General features: G+C 39.2%; 1 protein-coding gene and 1 non-coding gene across 2 annotated transcripts in view; one reads left to right on the top strand and one right to left on the bottom strand.

The window, feature by feature from the left end:
- Window positions 1-19,453, bottom strand: part of KCNH1 (potassium voltage-gated channel subfamily H member 1) — a 705,904-nt gene that overhangs the window by 542,314 nt on the left and 144,137 nt on the right. The window lies entirely within an intron of this gene.
- On the top strand, window positions 13,454-13,560 carry LOC122151337. The gene has a single exon (XR_006164107.1). It is a non-coding gene; the product is annotated as a U6 spliceosomal RNA (small nuclear RNA).

Raw genomic sequence — 19,453 nt, 5'->3', positions numbered from 1 at the left:
CATAAGGTCTCCATGAGTCAGAATTGACTTGACAGCAACTGGTTTGGATTGTTTGTTTGTTTGTTTTTAATGAACTCCTAATAAAACCATCTATTGATTCAGTATATGCTGACACTTGGACACCAAAAACTAATCACAAGAACCCACAACTTAAAAGTGACAGGGTACAAGATCAACATATAAAAATTAGTCAGATTCCTCTACACTAACCAAGAGAACTCTGAAAAGGAAATCAGGAAAATAATATCATTTTTAATAGCCTCCCAAAAGATGAAGTACTTACAAATAAATCTAACCAGAGACACAAAAGGCCTATACAAAGAAAACTACAAAACACTACTAAAAGAAATGAAAAGAGAACTATGTAAATGGAAGAATATACCATGCTCATGGATAGGAAGACTTAACATTGCAAAGATGATACTACTCCCCAAAGCAATCTACAGATATAATGGAATCCTGATCCAGATTCCATCATCATGCTTTAAAGAGATGGAAAAGCTAATTATCACCTTTAAATGGAAAGGAAAGAGACCCTGGATAAACAAAACACTACTAAAGAAGAACAACGGAGGTGGCCTCACACTCCTCAATATCAAAACCTACTATACAGCAACAGTATTCAAAATAGTCTAGTATTAGTACAATGACCGACACACAGACCAATGAAACAGAATTGAGAACCCAGAAGTAGATCCATCACCTATGGATAGCTGATCTTTGACAAAAGACTGAAACCCATTAAATGGGGAAGAGATAGTCTCTTTTAACAAATAGTGCTGACAAAACTGAACAGCTATTTGCAGAAAAATAAAAAAGGATTCATATCTCATACTATATACAAAAACTAACTCAAGATGGATCAAAGAACACCCAGTCTAGGCTTACATAAATGAAACTATGATCTAGAGTGAACTCTTACAGAGTAAATATGGTTTACGTCTATGAAATCAAAGTACTGCAAAATAACTCAAACCAATGTAAAATTATTTAACAGTGAACAAGAGTCCTTGAACCTGTTGATCAATAGATTGTGTTAGTGTTAATACTTCTGACAGATGTTTCCTTGAAGGGTTTTAGTACAACCAAAATGGCATTTCTAAATTGTACTTGTACTTATTTTTATTCTTGAAGTCAAAACAGCAACCATTTCTGATATGCTAAGTTCCCTATCAAAATATTATCTAAATAAATCATTAATTAAAAATAGAAGCATGAACATAATTCCAATTACTAATTTGCTAATTGTTGAAAGACTACAGCTGGGAACAAGCAAATCATGTGAGGAATGCTTTTTTCCTGTTTTCCAACTAAAAGCTTGCTGCACCAGAGCTCTTAGTAATTCCAGGAAATTCTCTAAGCTTCAACTGAGCAACTCTACTTTTTTACCTATTATACTCATTCATACCTCAGCATAAGATTGTGTTTCAACAAAAGACCCTGGCCTTAGCCAAAACGTTTCAAAACTACTGAATATACAGGTAACAAAGAGAGCAATGACCTTTTTTCAGGAGGAGAAAGGGAATGTTTTTAAGTAAATGAGAGGAAGATAAATAAGGACCTGATTTGATGAAAAGAAGCAATGAGATTATTCTTTAAAAAAATAAAATAAAACATTTAAAACTGCCTGGATCTTCCAAATCTGGGTGATGCAGTAGAGGTCAGACAGACAGATCTAGGTTCTAAGCTATGTCTTCTTGGACAAGTTACTCAAGGCTTCTGGAGTCCTTGCTTTCCACCTATAAAATGAAGAAGACCACGTGTCTCATGAGATTGTTAACAGGATTAAATGCAGTAATGTATGCAAAGATCTTAGCAAAGCACACAGCAGTTACTCAACAAACGTCAGTTCCTCTTCCTACCCACTCTGTCCCTACTACAAATCACCAAAATATCAGAAGAAATTACAAATGAAAGAATGCTGATGTGGGTTATGCCTTTTTGCAATGGTGGCATCTCTACGTTAAAAAACACCTCAGTGAATGAACCATACATCCACATAAAAAAGTGTATATGAATATTCATAGCAGCATCACAGCCAAAAAGAAGAAACAATCCAAATGTCCATCAGCTGATGACTAATTAAAATGTGGTCTATCCAAACAATAGTATTCAGCCATACAAATGAATGACATACTAAGGATACATGATACATACTACAACATAGATGAACCTTGAAAACATTATGCTAAGAGAAGGAAGCCGGAAACAAAAAGCCACAAATTGTCTGATTCCATTTATAAGAAATGTCTGCAATAGGTATATCTATGAAAAAAAAAAAAGTATAGTTGCCTATAACGTGAGGATGGGAAGTGACTGCTAATGGGTGCAGAGTGTCTTTTTGGGGTGATGAAAATGTTCTAAAATTATACTGTACTGATGGTTGCACAACCATGTAAACTTATTTAAAAACAATGAATTGTATTCTTTAAATGAGTGAACTTCATGCTATGTGAATTGTACCTCAATAAAGCTTTTTAAAAATTGAAGCAAAAAAAAAAAAAAGATGGATCAAAGACCTAAATGTAAAACCTCAAACTAAGAAGATCATCGAAGAAAAAATAGAGACAAACTTAAGGGTCCTAATACATGGCATAAATGCATTATCAAACATAACTAAAACCCCACAAACTACAGAAAACAAGCTACATGACTTGGACCTCCTAAAATTAAACATTTGTGTGCATCAAAAGAGGATGTCAAAAGAGGAAAAAGAGAACCTACAGACTGGGTAATGGCAACAGTATAGCAAATAATGGACTAATCTCAAACATTTATAGAAAATTTTAACATATCAACAACAAAGACAAACAATCCAATTTAAAAATAAGCAGAGGACATGAACAGACACTTCACCAAAGAAGTCATAGGCAGCTAACAAATATAAGAAGAAATGGCCCTGATCATTGGCCAATAACCGAAAAACCAAACAAACTTACTGCCATCAAGTCAGATCCAAGTCATAGCGACCCCTCCTTGGGTTTCCAAGGCAGTATTACGGAAGTAGATTGCCCAATCTTCCTTCCTTCTGGTTAGCAGTCAAATGCCTTAGGCACTACACCACCAGAGCTCTAAACCTTCTTTCATGTGTTTAATGACTATTTATCAAGCACCAACTATGTGGCAGGCATTGTGCTCCATGGTAGGGATATACAGTTGACAAGGCCATTTGTCCAGCCACACTTCCCAAGCTCACCTTTACCATGCCACAAAGTGGTCACCAACAGCAACCTTACTACCTACAGGCACACAACTCTCACTGCCGTGGAGTCGGATCTGACTCATAGTGACCCCTCCCTGGGTTTCTGAGGCAGTATCCCTACAGAAGTAGATAAACCAACCTTCCTTCCGAGGAGTGCAGGCACAGCCTATTCTAGTTGGAGACAGTTCTGGGTATGTAAAAAGCCTGCTTAACAGAGGCAAAATGAGCTCAACACCCAGGTGCTTGTGGTGGAAGTTCCTGTTGCCAAAGTTACTTTCCTCTTCAAAGCAATAGAGGAGGCATTTAAATGTTATCACTTTTTCCTGAGTCTCAAGAGCCAAATGAAGTCAACAGCTAAAAAGCAAAGCATGGAGCAGGAAATCTCAATTTCAGAGCACGCAGAACCTGTTTCTAGGAAAAAAAATAACACTTTTGCTCTAATAAATCCTGGCAGCCTCCACTGGAGCTTCTGCTGTGGACTATAAAACTCAGGACCTTGACACTGACTCAGCCTGCAGCCTGCCTCCTGCTGCTCCTCAGCAGTAGACAGAGCTCTCATTATCATCAGAGAATATGCGGAGCAAGCCTGACTGTGCATGTGTGCAATCTATAAACTTCATCAAAACTTCAGTTCTCTGCACATCTGTCCAGATAGCTTCAAAGCGGCCTGGTCTAGCACCATCTCAGGTGTGTGCACATCCTACTGATAGATGGTTCATGCATATAAGGAAGACGTCTTATTTACCCAGTGCTGCCAGAACCAAACTACCACAAGTAGGTAGCTTTAAGAACACAAATTTATTTTCTCATAGTTCAGGAGACTAGAATCCTCAACTCAGGATGTGGCTCTAGGTGGAGGTCCTTCCTTATCTATTTCAGCTTCTAGCAACAACCAGCAATCATTGGAGTTGTCAGTGAGCCCTCACATGGCATGTCTTCCCCCACCCCATGTCTGTCTCTGTGTCTATTCTGGTCTTTTCGTAACTCAGAAGTAATTAGGTTTAGGACCCACTCTACACTGGTATGACCTCATTAACAACAACAACAAAAAAAAAAAAAACTGTTTCCAAATAGGATCACATCCACAGGTACAAGTACAGGTACAGGCGTCAGGAATTCAACACATAATTTGTTTTTGTTGTTGTTAAGTGCTGTCAAGTTGTCTCTGATTCATAGCGACCCTATGTGCAAAAGAATGAAACACTGCCCTGTCCTGTGCCAGCATGACAATCCTTGCTATATGTGAGCCTATTGTTGCAACCACTGTGTCAATCCATCTTGTTGAGGGCCTTCCCCATTTTTGCTGACCCTCCACTTTACCAAGCATGATATCCTTCTCCAGGGAATGGTCCTTTCCAACAACATGACCAAAGTAGGTGAGACAAGGTCTAGCCATTCTCACTTCCAAGGAGCATTTGAGCTGCACTTCTTTCAGGATATATTTGTTGGTTCTTTTGCCAATCCATGGTACTTTCAGTATTCTTCTCCAACACCACAACTCAAAAGCATCAACTCTTCTTCAGTCATTATTTATTGTCCAGTTCTCATATGCCTATGAGGTGACTGAAAATGTCATGGCTTGGTGTTCTGATTACCTAGTGCCACTCTGACAAGAATATACCACAAATGGGATAGCCTTAACAAACAGGAGTTTATTCTCTTACAGTTCAAGAGGCTAGAAGTCCAAGTTCCAAATGCTCTAGGGGCTCCTCGACCATGGGATTCAGCTCTGCCTCTTGCTCCCGGCCCACTGAAGCTAGAGGCATCTCTTCACTCAGGCAGCTACTAGCTGCTGAGGCTAACAAGCCCGAAGTTGACAAATAAAATGGCACAGTCCCAATGTTACCAAACCACATGGCAGGCCATTAATTTAAATCCATTGAAAGTCCCAAGGTTGGTAGAGCATGGCAGACTGTTGAACAATGACACAGCTACATATAAGGTTCAAGCGTGCCATAAGCTAGAGACTATCCCCAAGGCTTCTCCTTATATACAGGAAGCAGACCACATCCCAAAGGCAGCTACTTGGCTGCTTGTGGTAGATCCTGCCATGGAGTTGATTGCCAGTCTCATCATGAGGAATAACTACCACCAGCTGCCCAGCCACTCAACCAGGCCCAGCCAAGTTGACATACAAATTTAACTACCACACTTGGATTAGGCTCACCTACTCTTCAAAGAAACATCTTTGTTCTTCAGAACTTTAAAAAGATCTTTGGCAGCAGATTTGCCCAGAGCAATACATCATCTGATGTCTTGACTTCCATTGGTTGATTGTGGAACCAAGTAATTACGAAATCTTTGACAACTTCAATCTTTTTTCCATTTATTGTGATGATGTTTACTGTCCCAGTTGTGATGATTTTCATTTTCTTTACATTGAGATGGAATCCATACTGCAGACTGTAGTCTTTAATCTTCATCAGTGTTTCAAGTCATCCTTACATTCAGCAAGCAAAGCTGTGTCATCTGCAAATCATAAGTTGCTAATGAGTCTCCCTCCAATCCTGATGGCACATTCTTCTTCATATAGTCCAGCTTCTCAGATTATTTGCTCAGCATACAGATTGAATAAGTGTGGTAGAAGGATACAACCCTAACATACTCCCTTCTTAATTTTAAACCATGCAGTATCCCTTTGTTCTGTTCAAACAACAGCCTCCCAGTCTATGTGCAGGTTCCTCATGAGTACAATTAAGTATTCTGAAATTCCCTTTCTTCTCAATGTTATCCATAATTTGTTATGATCCACATAATCAAATGCTTTTGGATAGTCAATAAAACACAAGTAAACATCTTTCTGGTATTCTTTCTTTGGGCCAAAATCCATCTGACATCAGCAATGATATCTCTCGTTCCACATCCCCTTCTGAATCTAGCATGCACTTCTGGAAGTTTTCTGTCAATGTAATGCTGCAACTGTCTTTGAATTATCTTCAGTAAGATTTTCCTTGTGTGTGATATTAATGATATTGTTCAATAATTTCCACATTCTGTGGAATCACCTTTATTTGGAATAGGTATAACTATGGATCTCTCCCAGTCAGTTGGCCAGGTAGCTGTCTTCCAAATTTCTTGGCATAGCCAAGTGAATGCTTCCAGTGCAGCATCCATTTGTTGAAACATCTCAATGGGTATTCCATCAATTCCTGGAACCTTGTTCTTCACCAATCCTTCAGTGCAGCTTCAACTTCTTCCTTCAATACCATTGGTTCTTGATCATATGCCACCTCCAAAAATGGATGAACATTGACCAATTCTTTTTGGTACAGTGACTCTGTGTATTCCTTCCATCTTCTTTTGACATTTCCTGCATCATTCAATATTTTGCCCCTAGAATCTTTCAATATTGTAACTTGAGGCTTGAATTTTTTCCTCAGTTCTTCCAGCTTGAGAAATGCCAAGTGTGTTCTTCTCTTTTGATTTTCTAACTTCAGGTCTTTGCACATTTCACTCTAATAATTGACTTTGTCTTCTCAAGCTGCTCTCTGAAATCTTCTGTTCAGCTCTTTTATCTTGTCAGTTCTTTCATTTGTTTTAGCTACTCTCCATTCAAGGGCAAGTTTCAGAGTCTCTTCTGACATCCATTTTGGTCTTTTCTTCCTTTCCTGTCTTTTTAATGACCTTTTGCTTTCTTCATGGATGATGTTCTTGATGTCATCCCACAATTCCTCTGGTTTTTGGTCATTAGTGTTCAATGCATCAAATCCATTCTTTAGATGGTCTCTAAATTCAGGAGGGATATAATCAAGGTCATATTTGGCTCTTATGGATTTGTTTTAATGTTATGCAGCTTCAACTTGAACTTGCATATGAGCAGTTGATGGTCTGTTCCACAGTCAGCTCCTGGCCTTGTTTTGGCTGAAGATATTGAGCTTCTCCATCACCTCTTACCACAGATGTAGTCAATCTGATTCCTGTGTATTCCATCTGGTAAAGTCCATGTGTATAGCTTCTGTTTGTGTTGTTGAAAAAAGGTATTTGTGATGAATAAGTAGTTGGTCTTGCAAAATTCTATCATGTGATCACTGACATCATTTCTATCACTATGTTTTCCAACTACCAGTGAGTCTTCTTTGTTTCCAACTTTTGCATTTCAGTCACCAGTGATAATCAGCACATCTTGATTCTGTGTTTGGTCAATTTCAGATTGCAAAAGCTGGTAAAAATCTTCATTTTCCTCATCTTTGGTTTTAGTGGTTGGTGTGTAAATTTGATTTATAGTACTATTAAGTGCTCTTCCTTGGAACTGACAGCACTGTACTTCAGGATAGATCTTGCAACATTTTTTGTGATGATGAATGCCATGCCATTCCTCTTCAATTTGTCATTCCTGCATAGTAGATCATATGGTTGTCTGATTCAAAACAGCCAAAACCAGTCGATGTCAGCTCACTAATATCTAGGATATCGATCTTTATGTGTTCTATTTCATTTTTGACAACTTCCAATTTTCCTAGATTGATAATTTGGACATTCCATGTTCTGGTTATTAATGGATGTTTGCAGCTATTTCTTCTCATTTTGAGACATGCCATGTCAGTAAATGGAGGTCCCAAAAGCTTTACTCAATCCACATCATTAAGTTTGGCTTTACTCTGAGAAGGAAGTTCTTCCCCATTCATGTTTTGAGTGCCTTCTGACCTGAGGTGCTCATCTTCGGGCACTATGTCAGACAATGTTTATAAAGTTTTCCAATAATATATTAGACAGTGTTTCACTGCTATTCATAAGGTTTTCACTGGCCAATTCTTTGAGAAGTGGATGGCCCCTTCCTTCTTCCAAGTCTGTCATACTCTGAAAGCTCCACTGAAACCTGTCCACCACAGGTAACTGCTGGTATTTGACATACCACTGGTATAGCCTCCAGCCTCACAGCAACATGCAAGCCACCACAGTACGACAAACTGACAGATAAGTTGTAGAACACAGATTTTAGGGAGACAGAAAAAAAATGTAACAGAAGGCAGCCTCTACATTTAACACTCTGAATCCATGTGCAGTTATTTAAAATGGATGTTTTTGCTTTAAAAACTAATTGAAACGTTAACTTTGAAGATTGAGAAAACAACTGATAGCACTGAATATTGATAATAGTGAGAAGAGAAATTGGCACTTGTGATTATGTGAGTGGACAGCACTGTAAATTGGTACAAATTTCTAACGTGAACTTCAGCAGTTTCTACCCAGTTTTAGAACACCATCTGTTGCCGTAATTCCACTTCTACTAAGCCATCACATCTGTATTAACTAACATTGGCTGAGCACTTATTAAGATTAAACTAACATTTGTTGAGCACCTTGAATTACTGAAGTATTCATATTCAGAATCTCCTTTATTGTTCACAAACTTGAACTTATCTCCATTTAAAGAGGAGGAAACTGAATCTCTCAGAGGAGAAATGTCTCACCTGAAATCACACAGCTAACTAAACTGCCAAAGACAGTTGTCAAAAACTTCATATTATTTGGTTCTACAATCAACACCAATGGAAGCAGCATTTGAGATATCAGATGATGCACTGGGCAAAAGACCTCTTTCAAGTGCTGAAGAGCAAAGATAATCTTCTTGAGGACTAAGATGCACCTGAAAGAAAAAACATTTTTTTTTTTTTTTTTTTAACTTGCTGTTCTCACCATAATATCTCCAACTATTGTCATAGGATAGGTCTTCTTCTTCTTCTTCTTTTTTATTGTGCTTTGGGTACAAATTTACAGAGCAGAATTTGTTTTATATTCAACAGTTCGTATACATTTGGTTTCACTCCCAGAATACATCCCCAGCCCTAACCCATCTACAACTTCATTCCCTTCCCTGTGACACCTCCCCCAATCCGTGTGCCCTTCTTAGTTATGCACTCCTGTCTGCACAGCTTTCCCTCCATGTGAATGCTGCCCCTCTGATGCCCCGTGGCCAATTTCTCTGAGGGATGTATCTCCATAGAGTAGGTAGGTGCATCACCCTGGGTTGGGTGTTCTGCATGTAAGTGTTACTACTGTTGGCCTGAGAGCCAGCCCTTGGGAGTGAGTCTTATCCCAGGTCTGAAGTGTATCCCAGAGCCATAGTCTTGGGGGTCCCACCAGACTCCATCTGACCAGTAGTTCTGGACATTTTTGTGGTTTTGAATTTTGTTCCACATTTTTCCTCTCATTCTATGCAGGATCTCCAGTTTTGATACCATCCCAAGTGATTGGCATTGGTAGCCAGGCATCATCTAGTCCTTCTGGTCTCAAGGTCCATCACATCCTAGGGCTGATTGTTTCCAAATGCCCTTGATTTTCTTCACTTTTCTTTGCTTTAGATGAGAGGAGACCATTAGCTGCATCTTAGATGGCCACTCGAAAGCTTTAAAGACCCCAGTTGCTACTCATCAAAGTATGTTGTAGAACAAGACTTTTATGTATTATGTTGTGCCAATTGAGCCTGGTATCCCCATATACTGTACTATGGTCTCAAGAATAGAGACCATATTGCCCTGGTCTGCACTGGGCAGACCCAGTGATTCTCTCTCCCAAGGTGTTAGGCTGTCTCTGTGGGATTACTCCAAGTCTGTCTTCTGTTGCTTCTGTAATGACTGTGATTATTTTGTATCACTAGTATCTGTGCAAGATTATCCTGAGCTGAATCAATCATTGGTCTAGAGTATATTCCTGTTCACCAACCCCCCCCCATCTGATCTTCTCAGTTGTCTATGCATTTATCTGTAGCCTGGTGTTTGGTGTTAGTGGTAATGCAGTATCACGCGTATACTGGTATTAGCCTCTGTCATCTGTATGTTATGTGCACATTTCGGTGTCCTCCCCCTTTCCTCAATTTTATCATACTGGTCACAAATTCTTTCCATACCATCCCTTACCTTACCCAACACAGAATGTGCCCCTCAACTAGTCTAGAATTTTCCCCTCCCCTTCTCTCCCATCCCCAGTAACCTACAAAGTGAGTTCCCTTCCCTAAGCAAACCCTACCTTGACTTTTTATAGTAATGGGCTCATACAATATTTGTCCTTCTGCAATTGACTTATTTCACTCAGCATAATGTCCTCCAGATTCATCCACATTGTGAGATGATTCACATATTCTCCCTTGTTTTCATGTAGCATAGTATTCCATTGTGTGAATGTACCAAAATTTGGTTATACATTCAACTCTTGATGGGCATTTAGGTTGTTTCCATTTCTTTGCTAATAGTGAATTATGCTGTGATGAACATGGGTTTGCATAAGACCATGGTATTTTCAATCACCTCATGCATGTGAGAGCTAGACAATTAATAAGAAAGACCAAATAAGATTCAATGCTTTTGAGTTGTGGTGTTGGCAAGGAATGCTGAAAGTACCATGGACTGCTAAAAGAACTAACAAATATATCCTGGAAGAAGTGCAGCTGGAATTCTCCTTGGAAGCAAGAATGACCAGACTTCATCTCACCTACTGTTGTCATGTTGTCGGAGGGACCATTCCCTGGAGAAGGATGTCATGCTTGGTAAAGTGGAAGGTCAACAAAAAAGGGAAAAGCCTTTAACAAGATGGATTGACACGATGGCTACAATGATGGGCTCAGGTATAGCAAGGATTGTGGAGCTGGCACAGGACCAGGTAGTGTTTCGTTCTGCTGTACATAGGGTTAATAAGAGTCAGAGACAACTCGATGGCACCTAACAACAACAACAACAACTAAACTGCCAAGTGGGTTATCATCTTTAATCCTGTTTCAGCTCAGTACTCTACTCCCCCACATGTAAAACAACAGCATATATGGCAATTGCCAGATGCATTCTCTGATTCTGCTTAAAATTGGTGGTGAGTATCAGGAGCCATAAGTGGGGTATCACTCACTCCCCTGACATGCCTACATGGAGGTGCCCATGGTCTATGCTTCACAATAATGTATCTCAGATGAATGCAAGTTCTTCCTGGCTTCCTCATGGGAAGAATATCTCAGAGAAGATGTGATGGAAAAGGTGGTTTCCTCTCCACCTGGTCAATGGAGAGAGACAGACAGACAGAGAGACCAGCAGCAAAGAGCCAGACCAAGTCCAATAAGGTCACTGCATGAAGAGCATACAATGAGTCCTGCTGGGTGGATGTGAGGCTCTCTCTTATACATACTGTGGCTTTGCTTCCTAAAACAGCAGAAAGAGTAACAGCAGCAAGGTGGTGGCTAAATCAGAGATGTGCTGCTCAGATGCTTCCGATGCACTGCGCAGCTGTAGGGAGTATGATTAGCTGGTGGCCTTCAGCTGTTAGCGTCCTCAGAATCAGCCTCGTTTTCCTGTGATGTCATACTTTTCTTAAGGTAGCTCCCAATGACTGAGCAAGAAGGTAGTTCAAGGGCTTTACCCTTTCTGCCCCACATAGGACCTCTCTTGCAGGAAATCTCTGCTTCAGAACTCCCTGTTGGGCCAGAAGAGCCTCTCTTAGGTCTGCACTATAGTTTGACACTGTCCCTGCCCAGTGCTGCTTCCACTCCCTTTTCTGTCACTTAGCTCTGCCTCCCAGAGACCTCAACCTGTGACAAAGATCCTCCTAACTGATGTGTTGACATAAGGTTGTTTTTAAGATCTGAAAATAAACCATCTCTCTAAAAGAATAGGAGGAAAGAGGAATGGGATGCCAAAGAATAGCAGAAGAGTTGGACTTGGTTTCCTTTCTTGATGAGGGAGCTCATAGTCTCTTATCATTCCTCTTATCTAAAGCTGGAAAGCCTGGTAACCTTGGTATAAACAGTAGCAGGGGGCTGGGAAGGAGAGACACTACTCAGAAGGAATTGCCCCAGATGAGAAATGCATTGATTTTGGAGTCAGATAACTCTAGTTCTCAATCCACAGTCCATCACTCACTTCCCAATAACCTTGAACAGGTTAGTCATCTTCCCTGGGCCCCTCTGTCAAAGCCAAGGAAAAAGATGCTTACCTCCCCAGTTGCTATGAGGAATAATGGGGAAGATGAGAAGCACAGAGCCTGGAGCACAGTAATGTTGCTTTCTTTTCTAGAATCAGTCCAGGAGACACTATGGTGAGGACTAAAGCCAGATTGCTCCTGGGCTGGGTCACTGCTTGGGAGAGAAGAGCAGCCTAACAGGGAAATGAGTCAGCCTTGGAAACTGCAATATGTGCAACTCATTTCAATGCAAACCTGCTACTTCCAATCCACTTGTGTTTTGTGTCATTTGTTCCTAGAGGTAGGAGAGGTTTCATTGAGGTAACCCTATTCAATCTCCATTTGGCCAATGTACTTTTAACAAGAAAACTGAGCAGAATATCAGCTATAGGCTATGGCCAGGGGACAGATTTTTCTTTGTTTAAAACTGACTATCCCCTGTAATGGGGCCCAGATGTTTGCCTCATATTGCCAATCAATGAACTGTTTACACCCAGACAGGTAAACAAAACACTGACATCATTCCCTTTATTTTATCCATTCATTCAATTAACTTTTTAAGAAGTACTTATTGAGTACCTACTATGTGCCAGGCACTTCTCTAAGTGCTTGAGATACACTAAACAACTTATATTGTGCATTGCAAGGTATTATGTAAAGAAAAACAGAGCAGAGTGTTACAGATTGTATATGTGGGATAAATCTTTTAATTCCTGTAGTTATAATCTTATTTAGGAATAGATTTTTCTTTGTTATGATAATGAGGAAACATTAGTATAGGGTGTGTCTTAAGTCAATCTCTTTTGAGGTATAAAAGAGCTGTTTAAGCAAGTAGTAAGCAAGCACAGATAGGGGAAGATAAATGCCACAATACAGGAGATCTCCAAGGAACCAAAAAACAGAAGCTGAAAAGAAACAAAGAACTTCACTTCCCTCATAGCCAACAGAGAGAAAAAGTCTTCCCCTAGAGCCAGTGCCCTAAATTCAGACTCGTAGATTCCTAAAATGTGAGAAAATAAATTACTGTCTGTTAAAGCCACCCACTTGTGGAATTTCTGTTATAGCAGCACTAGATAACTAAGATAGAGAGTAAGAGGAGGATTATAAGTAAAGGTTATGGAGAGGAGTAGGGTTGCAATTTTAAATAGAATGATAGGGCAGTTATATAGAGAAAATGACATTTGAGAAAGACTTGCAAGGTTTAATGGGTGTAATGGTGAAGATGCTGGCCATGAAGATCTCTGTGGAAAGAGTAAGAGTGATGTGTATTAGAATGACAAAGAGAACAGTGTGGCTAGCTAAGAGTGAGCAAGAGGTAGAGTGGTAAGAGAAGAAAGAGGTAACTTTATTAACTGTAAGAAGATGCAGGAAGTGCTCACTTTGGCAGCACATATACTAAAATTGGAACGATACAGAGAAGATTAGCATGTCCCTTGCACAAGGATGACACGCAAATTCATGAAGTGTTCCACATTTTTGTGAACTGCTGTATGGAAAGTGAATTTGCTCTGTAAATTTTCACCCAAATCACAATAATAAAAAAAAAAAAAATAGAAATATTCACACACAAAAATGAATGCATGTGAAAACTGAATAAATCTGTAGCCTACCTAGCAAAAAGAAAAGAAAAGAAGAAGAAGAAGAAGAAGAAGAAGATGCAGGAACAGCATAGGCTGAGAACTGAGTGGCCTCTTTTAGTTTTCTTTCTATCATAACCTGAGATAATGTCATGACAAAAAAAAAAAAAAATGGTGCTGCCACCACCCAAATGTCTCTCCTTCTCCAACATGAATCAAATGAATGCTCTCCATCCCCACTGTTGGCAGAAACTTCTAGCTACCACAAGGAGACTGTCTGTATTTAATGCATTTGACATTCAGTGCACATATTCAAGCATGCACTGCAAACCATGCCATGCTGGGAGTTGCTCCCTGAGGGAAAAGGAAGCCAGAAGCCAAGGTCATAAGGTAAGGTCCCTAACATCTGTGCATACCAGAGGACTGATTGACTGACACCAGGCTGAGGGAGGGCTTATGTTGTCATGTTTAGGTTGCTGTGTGGAGGTTATTATTATGCTCCAGTTGGTCTCGATAGCAGTAGGTTTGCTTTTTTTTGGATTAGTTGGTCTCATCCAGCTGTAGTTGAAAAAATGAAGACCAGACATCACCAAAGATAGATAATAGTAATCTGGGAGCATTCCAAAACCCATTGCATTGAGTTGATTATGACTCACAGTGACCCAAAAGGACAGAGTAGAACTGCCCCATAGGGTTTTCAAGCCTGTACATCTTTACAGAAGCAGACCACAACATCTTCTTCCTGCAAAGTGTCTGGGAAGTTCAAACCATTGACCTTTTCATTAGCAGCTGAGCACTTAACCACTAAGCCACCAGAACTCCTTTCTCGATGCATGAAGCCTGGTAAAATACCACTATCAAAATGTCCTACTCTCTTACATGTCCCAGCAAAAGAAAGAATACCATCACCACAAATTTTACTTACTACTAAGGTTAAGAAAGAGAAGCACCAATGGTGCAATAGTTAAATATTCATTCACTAACCAAAAGATAGGTTGGTCATTTGGGAAGGGATTAAAACTGGAGATCCTGGATAGAGTGGGAGGAAAAACGAGTAACAAAATTCAAAAACACAAAAACGACCAGAATTACTGGTCAGATGGAGTCTAATGGGACCCCCAAGACAATGGCCCTGGATACACTTTGAGCCTGGGATAAGACTCACTTCCAAGGGCTGGCTCTCAGGCCAACAATAGTAAGACTTACATGCAGAACACCCAACCCAGGGCAATGCACCCAACTACTCTATGCAGATACACCCCTTGGAGCAATCGGCCTTGAGGCATCAGAGGAGCAGCATTCACATGGAGGGAAAGCTGTACAGACAGGAGTGGACAACTAAGAGGGGCACAGGGACTGGAGGGACACAGGGAAGGAAGCAGAGAAGAGTGGGTTAGGGTTGGGATGATAATCAGAGAGAGAAATCAAATGTACATGAGCTGTTGAATGTAAAACAAATTCTGCCCAATAAATTGGCACTCAAAGCACAATTAAAAAAAAAAACGTGGGGTGGGGGAAGAGTTCTGGTAAAATGGTGCAATAGCCAGACAAACTATGAAGACCCTCTTCAACAAAGAAAAGGGGAACCAAATAACACAGATATAGGAGATAATGCTGGAGGTCTGAGCTTTGAAAGGAAGGATACAGAAAGGGACTAAACTCCAACCAGTAGAAGAACCTGCATGAAAACACCAAAAAAGGAGACATACAGAGCTGTGGACTTTTAGCAATCCTCACAGCATGGACAGCTTGTATATTGCCAAGTGGTGTTAGGACCTAAGAATTAACCTAAAAATCAGCCCTGCTAGGAAGGGGCTGCACAGAGGACTGCAGTGATGGCTGGTGAATAAAAGGAGAAGCAGCAAGAGGGAGCTGGGCTGATCTGTGGACTTTTGGCTGTCTGGAGGGTGCATTCATTTTGAATGTCTACAAGCTGTTTGACCATTTTGGATATTTAAAGCAACAGCATTCTCTCAGATTCCAGGGATCTAAAAATAGGCTCCACCACTTGCTGGGACCACAAGGACATACCTGACATGAAGGACTGGAAGAGTGCAACATCCCCCTGTTACTGTAATATCCCACACCCTCTTGGTGAAAAGTGAGGCCCTCCCTCACTCCTGTCCACCTTCTGGGCCAGTAAGAATTCCATCCTAGTCTATATGCTCTGATGGAGCCTGTGTGCCCTGCCCTCACCTGCCCAAACTTTTTTTTTTTTTTTTTTAGTTTGTGTTTCTGATCTGTTTAAAATATATATTTTTTTTTTTTTCATCCTTTTTATTATTATTATTTCCTCTTCTCTTCCTGGGAAGAGAAGCGTAGTAGAAGCGTGGTAGTGTAGTGCCTAAGGCACTTGACTGCTAACCAAAAGGCTGATGGTTCAAGCCCATCAGCCATTCTTTGGAAGGAAGATTGGGCAATCTACTACCATAGTGATACTGCCTTGGCAACCCAAGGAGGGGTTGCTATGAGTCAGGTCCGACTCAACAGCACATAACAACAACAACTTCTCTTCCCAGGTTTTAGTTTTCAGCTTTTTCTGTCTTCCCTGTCCCATGTTTTTCTTTCTTGTGGTTTTCCCCATTCCTTGTTTTCCTTTTTGCATTTATCCCATTTTTTTCCTTCATTATTCTTCTATTCTACCTCTTTTCTCTTCCCCCCTCCTCAAATATTGCAAGGTTTTTATTTTTTTTCTCTTTTCTTTTTTTCCTTTTTTAAGGCACATTTCTTTTGGCTTTTTGAAGTATTTCTTTAAATATTTTCTCTCATTTATTGTCTTCCTTCTTCTTTTCTTTTTTCTCTTTTTGGTAATTGTTCCTGTGTGCTTATGTGGGGAGTGTTTTTTGTCCTCTTCCTTTTACTTTTTTGATGGTTTTTCAACTGTTGTTTTTGTCTAACTGAGTGGGATATGGCAACTGTACCCATAAGATACAACCACACCCAAACTTCCTCCAGCTCCACTTACTGAGGGAGAGCCACCACTTCTCCTGCACCAACTGGCCAAAAATACATGACCATCAATAAGAGCCTGACTCACCATTAACTGCTCTTCATAAATAGTTAAGAGAGATCTGTGCAGCTATTCTCACTATCTATGACACCCACCAGGAGACAGGTGTTGAGTATATAAGTGCTGCCAACTAGCAAACATAGGAGCACAGCACCCTGCTTACTCAGATACATCCAAAAAAAAAAAAAAGAAAATCTTGGGAAAATCACTCCAACATACTACATACAATCACTAATTAAATATAAATGCAACAAAGTCACAATGTCCAGGAGACAACAGACCATCACAGTCCACACAAAGAGCAAGATAAAGCAGTAGAAACAAGGAAACAGGATACAGACCTAGAACATATCCCTGAAGAAGCAGCAGCATTGGAACTCCCTGATAAGGAATTCAAAAGAACTATACTCAGGTACCTTCAAAGGATTCAGAAACAAATCAAGGAAAACACTGACAAAATTAAGGAAAACACAGATAAAACCCTGGAACAATTTTGGAAGACAATACTAGAACAAAATGACAACATAAATGAAAAACTAGAAATGATAGAAAATCTACAGATATAAATCCAGAAGATTAATACTGAGTTTTCAGAAATACATAACACATTGAAAGGGCAAAGGAGTAGAATCGAATCAATGGGAGACAGAATTCATGAGATTGAAGACAAATATCTGAATAATTCTTCGGAAAGGGAACAATCAGAAAACAGATCAAAACAAAATGAAGAAAGCCTAAGATTCATCTGGGATACTATCAAAAGGAATAATATATGTGTAATCAGAATTCCAGAATAGGAAGAGAAAAAGAAAACCACTAAGAAAATTGCCCAAGATTTGTTAGAAGAGAACTACCCTAATATGAGGAGAGAAGAGAATATATCCATTCAGGAAGTCCAATAAACCCAATACAAGAGAGACCCCAAAAGAAAATCACCAAGACTAATATATCATCAAACTCACCAAAACCAAAGACAAAGAAAGAATTGTGAAAGCAGCACAGGAAAAACAAAAAGTTACTTACAAAGGGCACCTAATAAGACTAAGCTCTGATTTCTCAGTAGAAACCATGCAGACAAAAAAGGCAACAGGATGCTATATATAAAACCCTGAAAGAACAAAATTTCCAACCAAGAATTATATACGCAGCAAAACTGTCCCTCAAATTTGATGGTGAAATTAGGACATTTCCAGATAAGCAGAAATTACAGGTATTTGTTAAAACAAGACCAACCTTACAAGAGATACTAAAAGAAGTCCTTTGAAGAGAGAATCAATAATAGCAAACAACATTGACCATTAATACATATGATGACATAACCCAGAAACGAACACAATTATGGAAGTATCTAAAGTAAAATAGGCTTACAAGATTGTAAACAGGGAACCAGAGACATCAATTGACAAATGAAGACAACTACAAACCAAAAAGATGGAAAATACTGTGTAGTTACAGAACTTCTAAATGGTGAGGATGTCAAGACAATCACAAGATAGAATGGACTGTTTTAAACTCAAGGAGAAAATTATAAATCACAGGGTAACCTCAAAGAAAAATTATATTCCTTCAACCACAATAAAAAAGAGGACAAGCACAAATATTTAGCAAATTCTAAAATAATAGCAACCAAGCAAATAATAACACAATTCATAAATGAGCTCAGCACAGAAAATTATATGCAACAAAGAACCAGGAACACCACAAAAAACACATAACAGAATGACAGCAACCAATTCATACTTGCCAACAATTACACTGAATGTTAATGAATTAAATGCACCACTCAAGAGATGAACAGTTGCAGAGACTGAATAAGAAAACATAAGCCATCGATATGCTGTCTACAAGAGACACACCTTAGAGACAAAGACAAAAATAGACTAAAAATTAAAGATTGTAAAAAGATATATCAAGCAAATGGTAATCATAAAAGAGCAGGAGTGGCAATATTAATTTCTGATAAAATGGACTTTAAGACAAAAATCACCACCATCAGAGACCAGGAAGGACATTATATAACAATTAAAGGATCAATTGAACAACAAGATATAACCATAATATCTATTGACCCAATGAAAGAGCCCCAAAATACATAAATCAGATTTTAACAAAATTGAAAAGACAAATAGATGACTCCACAGTCATAGTAGGTGACTTTAATACACATTTTCAATCAAAGATAGAACAAGTGGAAACAAAATCAACAAAGACACAGAACTAAATAATACAATTCACCAACTTGACCTTGTTGATGTCTACAGAGCACTTGACCCAATAACAGCACAATATATAGTCTTTTCCAGTGCACATGAAGCGTTCTCTAGGATAGACCATATGTTAGGCCATAAAGCAAGCCTTAATAAATTTAAAAACACTGAAACACTGCAAAGCATCTTCTCAGATCACAAGCTATAAAATTAGAAATCAACAATAGGAAAATCAATGGGAAAAGAGCAAATACATGGAAACTGAATAACATCCTCATCAAAAACAACTGGGTAATAGAAGAAATAAAAAATTAAATCAAAAAGTTCCTTGAATCAAATGAGAATGAAAACACAACATACCAAAATCTTTGGGACACGGCAAAAGCAGTGATCAGAGGACAATTTATAGCAATAAATGCACATATCAAAAAAGAAGAAAGAGTAAAAATCAACACTTTAAACCAACATCTCCAACAACTAGGGGAAAAAAAAAAAAGCAAGAAAAGCCAACAGTCACCAGAAGAAAGGAAATAATAAAGATTTGAGCAGAAATCAACGAAACAGAAAATAGAGGGGC

The sequence above is a fragment of the Orycteropus afer genome, unplaced genomic scaffold (genome assembly GCF_000298275.1).
Source record: "Orycteropus afer afer isolate SDZICR_OR568_19922 unplaced genomic scaffold, OryAfe1.0 scaffold00013, whole genome shotgun sequence".
Lineage (NCBI taxonomy): Eukaryota > Metazoa > Chordata > Mammalia > Tubulidentata > Orycteropodidae > Orycteropus > Orycteropus afer.
Note: the sequence above shows the minus strand (reverse complement) of the source record. Positions and strands in the feature narration are given on the sequence as shown.